We start from the raw sequence: 14,076 nt of genomic DNA, 5'->3' as shown, positions 1-14,076 counted from the left end.
CACTGAAAGAGCAGGCATACCAACAAAAGCAGGCAGACAATGACACTGAGGCCATGCAGTTTCCAGGTCTCCAACAGAGCTGGGGCTCCTGAGAGTTTGGCAAGAGTGTAACTAGTTGGAGAGCCCAGGACACCAAGTGTCAAAGTGCTACTCGGTCTCCCAGACATGACTTGAATAGTTATACAGCTTCACCTTTTCTGGAGACACCCTGAGACCTTCTGGGTCAACTTAAAGCCAATCTCCTTCAGCTATTCAGTGGCACTTCTAGAGATGGCTCCTGTGACTCTTTTCCTGAAATGTGCCCTAGGATGAGAACAGAAATTCTGCTCCACTTATCACTCCTTTCAATTAATAAAAAAGCAGCCTAGACCAACTTCTGTAGGGCTGCCTAACATTCAAACAACCATTCCCCCCCCCCCCCGAGGGTCTATTTCGTATCCAGGGCTGTACAAAGCACTGTCACTAAAAATGTAGAAGTAATCACACCATCCCTATAATTTACAATCTTTTTTTGGACACAAGATTTACAAACCTGAAATGATGCAATAACAATACAATATTGTCCTAAAAACTAACTTATCCTTAATTACATTGTGTTAAAGACTCATATCCCTCCCCCCCCTGAATATGGAACCCTAGAATGCAAGTTCATGCCATCTGTATCCTCTATGGAATGTAGCACTAAAGCCGAGTACCACAGGTCTGCAATGAATAATGAATGGTTTGTAGGATTAATCAATTGGGAGCCTAAAATGCCTATGTTTCTTCATGGGTTATATCCCTTGGGAGCACTAGAGGTGGACACAGGTGGGAAATGGCACTAGCTTAAGCAAAGAACTTCATTCTGGGTTGCAAAAGGAAGTTTATCTTACTTTTTGCCTTCCTGTTTTGAAATCTGGAGAGTGACTTCCCCTCTTGACTGAGTGGTGTCTGATAAGAAAGTGTCCCAGTAGGGAGATATGTGGCCATGTTCCTGGCCCACTATGACCAGTATCTGGCCCATGCCATAAGCATTCTCCCAATGGATTCATTCAACAGGAGGGCAGAAATGAAAGCACTATGTAACATAGAGGGTGTGTTAGATGGCACCGCACCCTTGCATGCACATGCATACACACAAAATGACACAAAGAAAGTACAAGACATTGTAGAAAACAGAGCATCTAGGTCGAAAAGAATTTATCATTTTCCTCTGGCAGAATGGGGCAAGGGTGGATGAAGGGCACAATCTCTCTCTTAGAACTGTTGGAAGAAAGTTGGCTGGTATGGTCAGTTGAAAGAACGAATCCCCCCACTTTCTGAAATTTACTGTAAAGGGAAATGTGTACTTAAACTATGCACAAGTTTTGTCAGCTCTAGTTGCATTTTACAGACTGTTTTGCTAGTCCTACACAAAGAAAATATCATTCATCCATCTAACCAACAATTAATAACCACCCTCTGTATATCGGACACTAATTCTAGAAGCTGAGCATAGAGTGTTGAACAAAAGACCCCTGTCCTTAAGGAGACTATAACCAGTGATAACTAGGTATATTATTACATACCATGTGTAATATCACTATAACTAGTTATATATCATTATAGAGACTGATTGTAACTACTGATTTCAGAGAATAAAAATGCTTTCTCTGAAGGAAATTAAACACAGTGGGATGATATTGGAGGGGGATGTTTAAGATTGACTACCCAATCTTAATGAGGTGAGGAATGCTGGATGAAGAAGTAACATTTGCACTGAGAGCTGAATTATAAGAAGGGGAGAACATTCCTGACAGAGAAAAGAGCAAACACAAATGCTATTACTTTTCTGTATTTACTTGTGAGTATGAGCAGCCTGATCCCTGACCCAGATAGTCTTCCACAGCAATAAAAGCTACCTATTAGCATGGCCTCCATTCAGAGGGGTTATCCTCTCAGCTAGATCCGAGGCATGAGAGCTGAAAACAGGAGACACTTTCTCAGCTTCCGAGGAAAGGAGAGAAAGAATCACAACAGGACAGGACCTACCTCCCACTCCTCCCTGTAGTAATGGTCCCTGCTTTTCCAAGGTAATGAAAATTACCTTCAAGCATCCAGGAGGCAGAGGGTGGTCAGCGGCATAATATTAGGTGCTACATTGATCATAAAGCATAGCCCACCATGGACTCACAGCATGGCCTGGGCCAAGGTCAACTCAAAGAAATGACCTCTCATATTCCAAGTTGAAATTAACTTCTCCAGTTTCATCCCTCTACAACCTCATAACTTCCCAGATCTGTATGACAAAAGGAAGAAGGTAGAGAGGGAGTCTTCCCCTGAAACAATAATTCTCTGACCTGGTAAGATTCTTATCTTTCTATATGCTTGTGAGTTCTTGGCATTTTATAAACTGCAGTGTCAAGGTTGAAAACAAAGTTCAGGAATCAGTCCTAGCTAAGCTGTTTGCAGGCTGCGTGACCTAAAATATCATCTCTTTAAGCTTTGATTTCCTCATCTGTAAGACAATGGTTATGTGACCTCACAGAAGACTAAGAGAAATCATTTATATGAAGCCATAATGCACGTGGTACTAAGCACACAGTACGTACTTTTTCAAAGTAGCAGACCAGTTGAAGAAGAGGAAGAGGAACAAATCAGTATCATACTAACATTCATAGGCTCAGCACTCAGCACCTATTGATAAGTATCAAGAATGCTTGGTATGGAAAACAGTAGGGAGGTACCTCAGAAAACTGAATATAGAACCACCATATGACCCAGAAATCCCACTCTTTGGCATATATCCCAACAAAACTTTCATTAAAAAAGAGACATGCACCCCTATGTTCATTGCAGCACTACTCACAATAGTGAAGACATGGAAACAACCTAAATATCCATCAACACATGAATGGATTAAGGAGACGTGGTAAATATACACAATGGAATACTATTCAGCCATAAAAAGAACAAAATAATGCCATCTGCAGCAACATGTATGGAACTAGAGACTCTCATACTAAGTGAAGTAAGTCAGAAAGAGAAAGACAAATACCATATGATATCGCTTATATCTGGAATCTAATATACAGTACAAATGAGCCTTTCCACAGAAAAATAACTCATGGACTTGGAGAACAGACTTGTTATTGCCAAAGGGGAAGGGGTAGGAGTGGAATGGACTGGGAATCTCAGGTTAATAGATGCAAACTATTACCTTTGGAATGGATAAGCAATGAGATCCTGCTGCTGTGTAGCACTGGGAACTATGTCTGGTCACTTGTGATAGAGCATGATGGAGGATAATGTGAGAAAAAGAATGTATAAATATATATGTGACAGGGTCATTTTGCTGTGCAGTAGAAAACTGACAGAACACTGTAAACCAGTTATAATGGAAAAAATAAAAATAATTAAAAGATAAGAATAAAATAGTCAAACACATAGAGTAGAGAATGATTATTACTAAGAACTGGAGGGAGAGGGAATGAGGAAGTATATATCAAAGGATACAAAATTTTAGTAATGCAAAATTAATAAATCCTAAATATTTACTCAAAAAAAAGAATGCTTGGCTTCAAACATGGAAGCATCCTAAGTGTCCATCTACAGATGAATGGATAAAGAAGATGTGGTATACATTTATACAATACTATTCAGCCATGAAAAAGAATGAAATTTGCCATGTGCAGCAATGTAGAAGGATCCTAGAGATTATCATAATGAGTGAAGTCAGACCAAGACAAGTATCATAAAACATCACTTATACATGGAATCTAATAAAAGGATACAAACGAACTTATTTACAAAACAGAAACAGACTGAAAAAAATACAAAACAAACTTATGGTTATTGAAGGGGAAAGGTTAGGGGGTAGGGATAAATTGGGAGTATGAGATTAATGGATACAAATTACTGAACATGAAAGAGACAAGCAATAATGATTTACTGTTGAGGAAAGGGAACTAAATTCAGTATTTTGTAATAGCTTATAATGGAAAGAATCTGAAAAATATACATATATTGCAGATATATATATATATATATATATATATATAACTGAATCACTTTGATGTCTACCTAAAACTAACATAATATTATAAATCAACAATACTTTAAAAAAATAAAGAATGCCTTGCTTTACTGTACTTGTTGGCCCCTATAACTAAGCTCAAAAACCCTAGATTAGAGAAAGTTTAAAAAAAGTATAATTCCCCCCCTTCATATTTTCAGTGATGTTTTTAGAAGCCTCTAATAGGGCTCAAGGACTGAAAGTATATTTGCTTTTTGGGGTTTTTTTTGTTTTGTTTTTTTTAAAGCAACTGCAAAAATTAGAGAAAAGAAAAGTTGTTTTGCAAAAGTTAGACCATTCATAATTGACGCACTTTGGATTGCACCCAACCAGTGAAGGCAAGAGGGAACACAATTTGTAAGTTTTAGGGCTCTCTATGAGGTCACTGCTAATTCTATTTTAATAGCAGACCTCCAGAAGATTATTAATTTTTCAACAATAAGCCTGAAAAGAAAAGAAACACTAATTTCATTCTCCCTGGATGCCTATAAACATTCATTATTTTAAGCCTTTCTGTTCTCCTTTTCTATTATACTACATTTTTTTTTCAAGGCCAGAGACAGGCCTACTCTTTCTATATGCCAAGAGCAAAGCTGATTTGGGCGGTAGTGACATTCACCCGATGTCACTCTCCTGTACTTCTTTGGAAAGGGGTTCAGGTGAATGCCTCACAGCCATAAAGTATTATAGATTAACCATTGTTTTCCAGTAGCCTGGCATAGTTCCTGGAACAGTGATTTCCACTAAAGTTTATTTAAGGGAAAATTTAAAATAGAGGAAGATACATAAAGATATTAGGAGTTGTCACAGAAATTTAACAACAGGAGAATAGAATAACAACAGAAGAAAAGTAAACCCAGCATGTTAGCACATGCTCACATATTGTAGTTAAAATAAGATTTAAAAATATTCCAACTGGAGATGAAATAGCTAATAAGAGTTTATTTGTCATACACACAAGAAAAAAAAAAAAAGTAAAGTATGAAAGAGTCCAGGACCAGACTAGAATAATAGCTCCATGTCCACCAGAGACATAGACTCTTTCTGTGATTGCTAGGATGTAGCCTTCATCATCATACTCCAAAAAGGCTGCTGGAGTTCCAGCTATCACAGCCACATTTGAAGCATCAGTATCAGAAAAGTGGAAGGGAAGAAAGAGACTTCCCATGATTTCTATACAACACATTTTCTTACTTTTCACTACCAAGAACTTAATCACCTACTTCAGTCAAATACAAAGAAGGCTATTGCCCAGTCATAGGCTTCATAACAGAGGAGCTATATGTTTAGCAACAGGATACTAAGGTTAATAACTCTAAATATAAAAATGTTTAGGAGCTGACAGAGGATTCCATGTGTGCATGTATTCTGAGAGGGAGGAAGGAGGACAGAGGAGTGAGCTGGCTCTTAGAAACCGAAAGCTTAAAGTAGCAAGAGGAGCATCCAGCTCATCTGGGGCCTGCTCTGACAGAAACAGATGCACTTATGGACAAAGTAAGGCAGAATAAATTAAAGGTAAACAGACAATTTTCAAATCGTCACTGTTGGTATTGCCCAGTCTGGTTTACCATAGAGAAACATAAAGAGATTCAGGCAGGAGGTTCAAGTCTAAGTGAAGATTCAGCTGACAGCCTGGTGTTCCTGTGTGCTAAATCTCTTTGAACTTGACTATGACAAAGAGGGTAAAAAAGAGAGATACCCTGACTCTGGGCTTAGGGGGAGCCCAGTGCTGCCTCTCTCTCCTGCCTATACCTATTGTTTATCATATATACCCTCATTCTAGATCAGTTCTCTCCCAGGCATTCTGTAGCCCTGAATAGTGTGACACGTATGTTTGTAATGATAATTTTCAGCCAATAGTTGTGACTGAATGAGAAATGGCCACCACCATCTGCACCCCCACACTCCTCTACCACACTCTCACACACTCCTTATCTCAGAGCAAGCAGGTTTCTGGGAATTAATCCATCAAATATTTTGAAGGAAGACTCTACAGCCTGGTAACACGGCTTATCTTACCCCAGTGCATATTCATTGCTATGGTAGCCATAGCTGGGGAAAAAGTATCACCTAGGACCTCCTATTTCCTGTCAGGGAGAGGAGGGGAGTCAAAGAAAACCAACAACCAAGGAATATAGTGCCAGGATGAGATTCCTAGACATCTCTGCCCTCAAGGAAAAAAGCAGTGAGGCAGAGAGCAGCAGTGCTATTGTGAGGAAAATCATTTACTGAACCCCTGCTGACCGCAGCTCCAGTCCCAAATTAAGAATAGATGAAAATGAAAATAGCTAAGTTGGTAGGTAAGGCATGTTTGGGTTTGTTTGTTTTTGGTATGATGGAAGGGAGGTGAGATATTAACTATGACTATATATTTCATCTCTAATCTCTCCCTTTCTACAGTAAACACTGGGAATAATCCAAAGCACAAAAGGGTGTGGACCAGTAGCCTTTTAAAGGAATTTTATAAAATGGATCTATTCTCAGTGCCCTTCAGCAGGTTTCTGAGGCCTCTGACTTCTTCAGGTACTTTGGCTCAGAAAATTATTAATCTTGGTGCTTTTAGTTTAGTGCCCACCCCATGGCTTATGATGCATTGCCAGAGTTTTGAATAACTCAAAGTTTTGTGTAAGACCCATTCTCTCCTTTACCCCTGAGTTTTTCTTTTGTTGGACAAAGAAAATCAAGAATTCTCTGAACATATTCTCTTCTGTCTATGTATTCCTGGAAGTATTATAATAGTCAGGACTTCCACATTTTTCTTCATAACTCAATCTCAACTTATCTCCAATGAATCAAAGGGTGGTAGAGTTTTTAAGAGGTGGAATGGGGGGCAAGGATCATAGGATATCTGGGGTGAGGTCAAGGGCCAAGGGGCAGAAAGAAGCCTGCCCAAACTCTAGTCAAGTTGAGGGAAACACTAAGGCCATTTTGGTCAATTCTTACCATAACTCCACGGAGTCATGCATTAATATGCCCATTTTAGGGTAGAAGACCTAAACAGACAATGTCCAAAGAAGACACCAGATGGCCAACACACACATGAAAAGTTGCTCAATATCACCAATTATCATGTTATAGGCTTCAAGTCCCCATGAAGGAGATCAAACCCAAAAGCCACTGACCAGGTTTCATTGTAATACCCCTTCCCCCACCTTGAGCAACCTGGGCTGCTCACTCCCTGTTAGGGAAGAAATGTCACCCATTCCTTACCTTGCCTCTATATAACCTGTTCCTCATGCTAATAAGGTATCCAGCCTGAAAACAACCAGAGGATCAAAATGCACCCTCATACAGAGATCAAACAACACTGCCCTTAGAGATGGTGCAGCAGGGCTGGGACAGGAAAATGAGTGGGGCTCAGGGCAGGAAAATTCAGGTCCCCAACTACATTCACTGTATGCGGATATAAGGAAAGACCCAGCTGTGACCAGAGCCAGTCTGTACTCCAGGGTGGCCTGCTCTCTCTCTGAGGGCATAAATAAAATTTGCTATACACTACTATCATTTGAGTTCGATTGTGATCTCCACATTTCGCAGCCGGAATAGTCCCCCTGCCAGACTGCCCACACCTCTAAATCCTTGCTGCGTGTGGGCAAGAATTGAGAGAAATCACACAGAGGGACCAGACAATTAGAGAAATGCAAACCAAAACCACAATGAGTATGCCCTCACACTGGTCACAATGGCCGTCATCAAAAAGACCACAAATAATAAATGCTGGAGAGGGTGTGGAAAAAAGGGAACCCTCCTAAACTGTTGGTGGGAATGTAAATTGGTGCAGCCACTGTGGAAAACAGTGGAAAAGTTCCTTAAAAAACTGAAACTGTAGCTGCCACATAACCCACCAATCCATCCTGGGTGCATATCCAGAAGAGATAAAACTAATTCAAAAAGATACATGCACCTCAACGTACACAGTAGCACCATTTATAATAGCTAAGACATGGAAACAATCCAAGTGCCCATCAACAGAAGACCAGAAGACTGGTTTAAAAAGAAGTGTGTGTGTGTGTGTGTGTGTGTGTGTGTGTGTGTGTGTGTGTGTGTGTAATGAAATATTACTCAGCCATAAAAAAGAATGAAATAATGCCATTTGCAACAACATGAATAGGCCTAGAAAATATCATACTAAGTGAATTAAATCAGAGAAAGACAAATTTATATGATATCACTTCTAAGTGGTAGAATTAAAAAAACTACAAACAGATCTATATATGAAATTGAAAAAGACCGACATAAAAAACAAAATTATGGTTACCAAAGGAGAAAGGGATGGGGAGTAGGGATAAATTAGGGATATGAGATTAACAAAGTGCTATGCATAAAATAAACATAACCTTTAAGGGAAGAGAATATGAAAAGGAAGTGATATATGTATAACTGATTCACTTTGCTGTACCCCTGAAACTAACACATTATTGTAAGTAAACTATACTCCAGTAAAATTTGATAAAAAAAGGATTTACCATATAACACAGAGAATAATATTCTATAATAGAAAATAATCTGAATATGTGTGTATATATATGTATACACACTGAATACTTTTTCTGTACACCTGAAACTAATACAATGTTGTATATCAATTATACTTCAAATTTAAAAAATACATTTTAAAAATTCCCATTCTACAGATTGGAAATTAAAGTACAGAAAGGTTGAGTCTTGCCCTAAAAGCCTCACAGACTCCGAAGCCATCCCCAAGTTCATATCCCTCCCAGTGCTCCCTATTTCCCACATATGCAAATTAATATTTTTCTTACTGTGGTTTGGAACCAGGTCAGCCACATTAGATTCAAGGGCTGCCTTGCTGATAACATCTTGGAAGGCTCAACCCAAAGATAGTTTTAGGGAAATATGGAGGGGAAAGGATGGGCAAAGCAGAGGTAAGGGTCAGGGTGGTCAGCTTTCATTCTACCCCTCATTTCACACATATGGTCTCCAATGACATGTTCAGAACTGGGTTGGCAAAAATCTATAGGCAGAAAGGAGTGAAACCCTGAGAATAGGAATAAAATGGGATGGACAAGTTCCAGGGATCCATCAAAAAAGTGGCAGGAGTTGGAGTTCGTGTCATGGCACAACGAAACAATCTGACTAGGATCCATGAGGATGCAGGTTTGATTCCTGGCCTCAATCAGTGGGTTAAGGATCTGTCACTGTTGTGAGCTGTGGTGTAGATCACAGACTCAGCTTGGATCTTTCATTGCCGTGGCTGGGGTGTAGGCCAGCAGCTATAGTTCTGATTCAACCCCTAGCTTGGGAACCTTCATATGCTGAGGTGTGGCCCTAAAAAGCCAACAACAACAACAAAAAAAAAGGTTGGGGGGGGAGGCAAGAGTGAAAAACAGAAAGGCTAGAAGGAACATAAGACAGGGACATGTCCAACATGACAGTCCTAGAAATATGGAAAGTGAAATAGCTGGAAGAGGGAAGAAAATTTAAGGGGAAAGATGTGAATTAAGAATTACAATAAGAATTAAGGTAAACGGACACATTTATTACTCTGGAAATATTAGACCTATACTATAGAATAAAATTGCTGCTGCTGATTTCCAATTTCAAAGTGATGCTACTGATACAGAAATAAATGATTCTGGTCAAAGAGAAAATTTCAAAGCGAGAAAAACAAAGGGAATGATTAGAACTCTTAAAGAACCACCAACTTCAAGGATCAGGGAAGGAGAAGAAAACAAAAACAATAATGGAGAATAAGGAACAGAAAAAAAAATAATAAGAGAAATAGACGTGTCCAGAAAGTATAGTCAGAGAAACCACTAAGAAGTTTATAAAAGACGCAGATTCCAAAGAGTCAAATAGCACAGTTATAGAGAACTGTATAAGATGGAGGACTCTTCTGGTGATTTTCCAGAGAGATGTTTCAACATAGTTATGAGGATGAAAAACAGATTCAACAGATTAAAGAAAGTGGTAGCTGTGGTGGCTGTATAAGAAGAAAAGGCACTGGGTCACAGCTATGGAGTAAAAAGAAGATGGTTTGGATGCTAGTTAGAAAAACAAAGATCTTTTTGTTTTCCAGTAGCAATGGAAAATATGTTGAGAACCTGAAGCATTAACCCTGGATCCAATATATTTATGGAGGCTTCTCTACAGATTGCTAAGGTATACACAAAAAGGATATGGTTCTCTAAGAATATTATGGTTCTCTACCGTAATGTGATTGGTCCCATCTCTGATATGCAGTGTGCATGATAGGGGAGCTCTCCCTCAGGGATTTCCAACCTTCTGATTAGTACAGAAGAGAGTTGCTCTCAGCCTGCTTGCCAATCAAGGTCCTCTAGCTTGTTCATCATTTGAAGAGATTCTATTGTGGGCCTAGAGACAACTGCTGATAACTTGTTTATCTCGGTGTCTTAATCATTTCCGGCTGTTACAACAAGTTACCATAGCCTGGGTGACTTAAACAGCAGACATCTATTTCTCACATTCTGGAGACTGGAAAGTCCAAGATCAAGATGCCAGTAGATCTGTTGCCCAGTGAGAGCCTGGTTCCCAACTGAAGACAGCCTTCTCCTCACTGTATCCTTACTTGGCAGAGAAAACAGAAAGGAAGCAAGCTTTCTTGTGTCTCTTCTTATAAAAGCACGAATCCCATTCATGAGGACCTACTCTCTGGATTTAATAACCTCTCAAAGGCACACCTCTTCTTACCACCACAATGGAAGATAGGATCTCAACATATCAATTTGAGGGATGACATGAACATTCTGTCCATAGCACTTAGCAAGATGAGTCAGAGTTTCTGAGGATTCAAGGAAGGATGCTGATGCTTTTAAAAGGGTTTGGGACATGGCAGTAGTTGTCACACCTGAAGGTGCTGCAGAGCATTACATATGAGAGTTATTGTTTTGTTTGATATGTTTCCCTGATAGGTAGCTATTTTCAAATGGTAATCATTTACCAGCTCTTGACAATCCCCAGATATTTTCTCTGAGGCTATCAGGCCTATGTCTTCGTCTTATTAACTTTTTTTGTGTGCATACATCTTTTTTTCTGGTGATGGCCAGCAATATATGCTTGGAAGAAGCATATATTTCTCTCCCTGCCTTTCAGCACAGCTTAAAGCTATCTGCTTCTGAAAAGCAGGTCCACAGCTGGTCAATAGCTTGGTAGATTTATTCCAGTTCCTACCTCTGATCATTTCCCATTTTTAACTTTTGTCTCCATTTCTTCTCTGCAGTTCTCCTGAGAGCAGGCCTCCTCTCGCCCCCACACCTCTCACCTGGTAATTGGACACTTTGTTGTTCCATTTTATGTGTTCACTTCATCTCTCCCAGTAACCATCCTAAATCTGCTCTCCCTGGAAACACTCTCAATGATATCTCTGTCCTCCAGGGCCTAAAATAGGCTGAAGGGCAAGGGACAATGAAAAGGGGAGATATGGTTTTTGATTACTTGTGTGCTTTTGGCTATAATGGAAACAGCCAGCAGGTCGGACCTTCATGTGCATGTGTACATAAAGAATTTTTTAATGAGATGAGCAAAAACGATTATACTCAAAAAGCTATAAATACGCCTCAGAAATAAGTGAAAATAACTAAATATAAAAAGCATACCCGGTTCAGCCTTGGAACTTCACCTGAACCATTGCGATCTCTTCAAATGTGATATACTTAGGGAAAAAATTTCATGTCAGGGAACAGATCAAAGAGCCCATGATAGAAGTAGCAAACATGTTTCTTAAACGTTCTAAGGATGATATTGGAAAAATTAAAAGCTTTTCAGATTCCTATTTGAAGTTATGGGATAGAAATGAGTAAGCTATGGTACTGCCCATACGCAAACACTGCTTAGGATGTTAATTATCTCCCCAAATCATCAATGTCACACAGTTGATGTGCAGCCCTAGCTTTTCCTGGGAGGGTAAGGGTAGGGAGCAACTGCACAGAATACTGCTGCCCTGGCCACACAGCATTAGGGAAAGACTGATATCCTTGATCTGGCCAAATGCAGTTTTCACTGTTCTTTGTCTCTTTCACACATACACGCTCTGAAAAGATCCATTACTCTGCATGTGCTTTTGATTCTCCTTTTGAAAAGCTATGTAATGAAAAAAGATTTGTCCACTTAAAAATGCTGTCTGTGTGCAAAGTGAAACCTGCTTGCAACCTTCTAGCTTATAACATTGCTCTTTCTCTAAATCTGTAAAGCCTGCATGAACCAAGGCACTTACTATTTGCCCTTGGACTTTCTCATGAGCCAGGCCACTTATTGTTAGCTGGTGCAGGCTGCTGATATGCATGACTTGTTAGCTATTGCACAGCCTAACAAGCCAGGAGAATAAAGGCTCCCCATTTGAATGTTCTCCAGATCTGAGGCACTGAAGAGGTGCTCTGCAGATTCTAGCAGGTCTGAGAAGACTTTCCAGAGAGCCCACCAAGTTTCTCTGGCTGCAGGAGTGACCTGGCAGTTAGCTGGCAAGATGAAGTGACCATGCCAAAGGTTTGGCATCCCCTTGGATCAGTATGTAAAGCCTGTGCTTACTCCCAAGGCCAGACTCATCACAGCTAAAGTGACCTCCCCCAAAGCATGCTTCAGTCCATTATTTTAGGGTGACCTCCTAAAAAAGGGAGACAAAGTGAAAGCTTTTGTCTGAGAGCAGGAACACATAAAGGAAAGAAACTGGAGAGAAAGATGGAGATGACACTAAGGATGGCTCTCCCAGGGCCTTCAAAGAAAGACTTAGAACTAAGATTGAAGATTCAGAGTGCTATGCTGTGGGCAACTGAGGGCTAAATGTGGGCAGACAAAAACAAAGAGTAGAACTAGACCTGGGAGTAGCATCCATCCCATAGCTGCCACTGAAAAATTGCTAGGCAAATGTCAGCTTCACTGGCAAGCATAATTGAAAGGGGGGAGATGATGGTAGCATCTTACTTTTTTAACATACATGAACATCAGGCTTTCTAATAGGATAGCAAAAATAAGGATTGATTAATCATATCTCTAATACAGTAGCTGGTGACACCGGTGTGTGTGTGTGTGTGTGTGTGTGTTTGTGTTTTCCTCGGTAGAGCAAATAACAACTGCTGCATTCTTCAGGGAAGCATTAATAAATTAAATAGTTTGGAAGAAAAAAAATATCATCAGTGGGCAGAGAGTTTGGAAAAAATATTAAAATGATGAAGGAGCTGGCAGCTGCAGTGAGCCACACTGGGAGCTACAAATACGGAGAGCACAGGCAACAAGTGAAGAGTGATTGCTCGAGGAGAGCCCCTAAATGGGACTTTGCCCACACAAGCAGGTAGAATGTAAACTCAAGCCTTCTCCCAGCCGTCCTGCATGATACCTCCGCTCTCCATGGCTATGCTCAACAGTGTGCTCACTGGCAGAGAGTGGGTCACCCTAAGACAGAGACGGTCAAATTTGAGTGCACAAAAGATCACATGGGAATTTACACAAATGCCAGTGCTGACTCCTGGCCACCCCACTCCTCACCTCCATCTGATTCAGTATGTATCATGGGACATAGAAATGTGAATTTTTAAAAGTCCCCAAAACTTTATGAAGTACTGTTCTAGCCAATACAAAGGCTGACGCTGGATGAAATTAAATGATAAATATTTCCTTCAGAGATTGTACTATTTTCAATCCCTTGAGGGCACTCTATTTACTGTCAGCCCACATGGACCATTAATAGATTAAAAGCAGTTCAGGAGTTCCCATCCTGGCTCAGCGGTAACAAACCTGACTAGTATCCATAAGGATGAGGGTGTGATCCCTGAACTCACTCAGTGGATTAAGGATCCTGCATTGCTTTGGTGTAGGCTGGCAGTTGCAGCTTCAATTTGACCTCTAGCCTGGGAACTTCCATATGCTGCAGGTGCAGCCCTAAAAAACCAACCACCCAAACAAATAAACAAATAAAAAGTGGTTCAAAGAAATTAGTGGCTGGTAGATATTTATATCTTGGATTAAATTTAAGGCAACATATTTCCCATTTTAGGATCAATGCCGGACACATAAATCATAACAAACGTGATGCATAAAGTGAAACTATTTAGAGAAAATAAACATGCACC

Source organism: Sus scrofa, chromosome 2 (assembly GCF_054392235.1).
Source record: "Sus scrofa isolate SSC_HxYL_T2T_F1_AM1 chromosome 2, Sscrofa_HxYL_maternal_Yorkshire_Landrace_v2.0, whole genome shotgun sequence".
NCBI lineage: Eukaryota > Metazoa > Chordata > Mammalia > Artiodactyla > Suidae > Sus > Sus scrofa.
Note: the sequence above shows the minus strand (reverse complement) of the source record.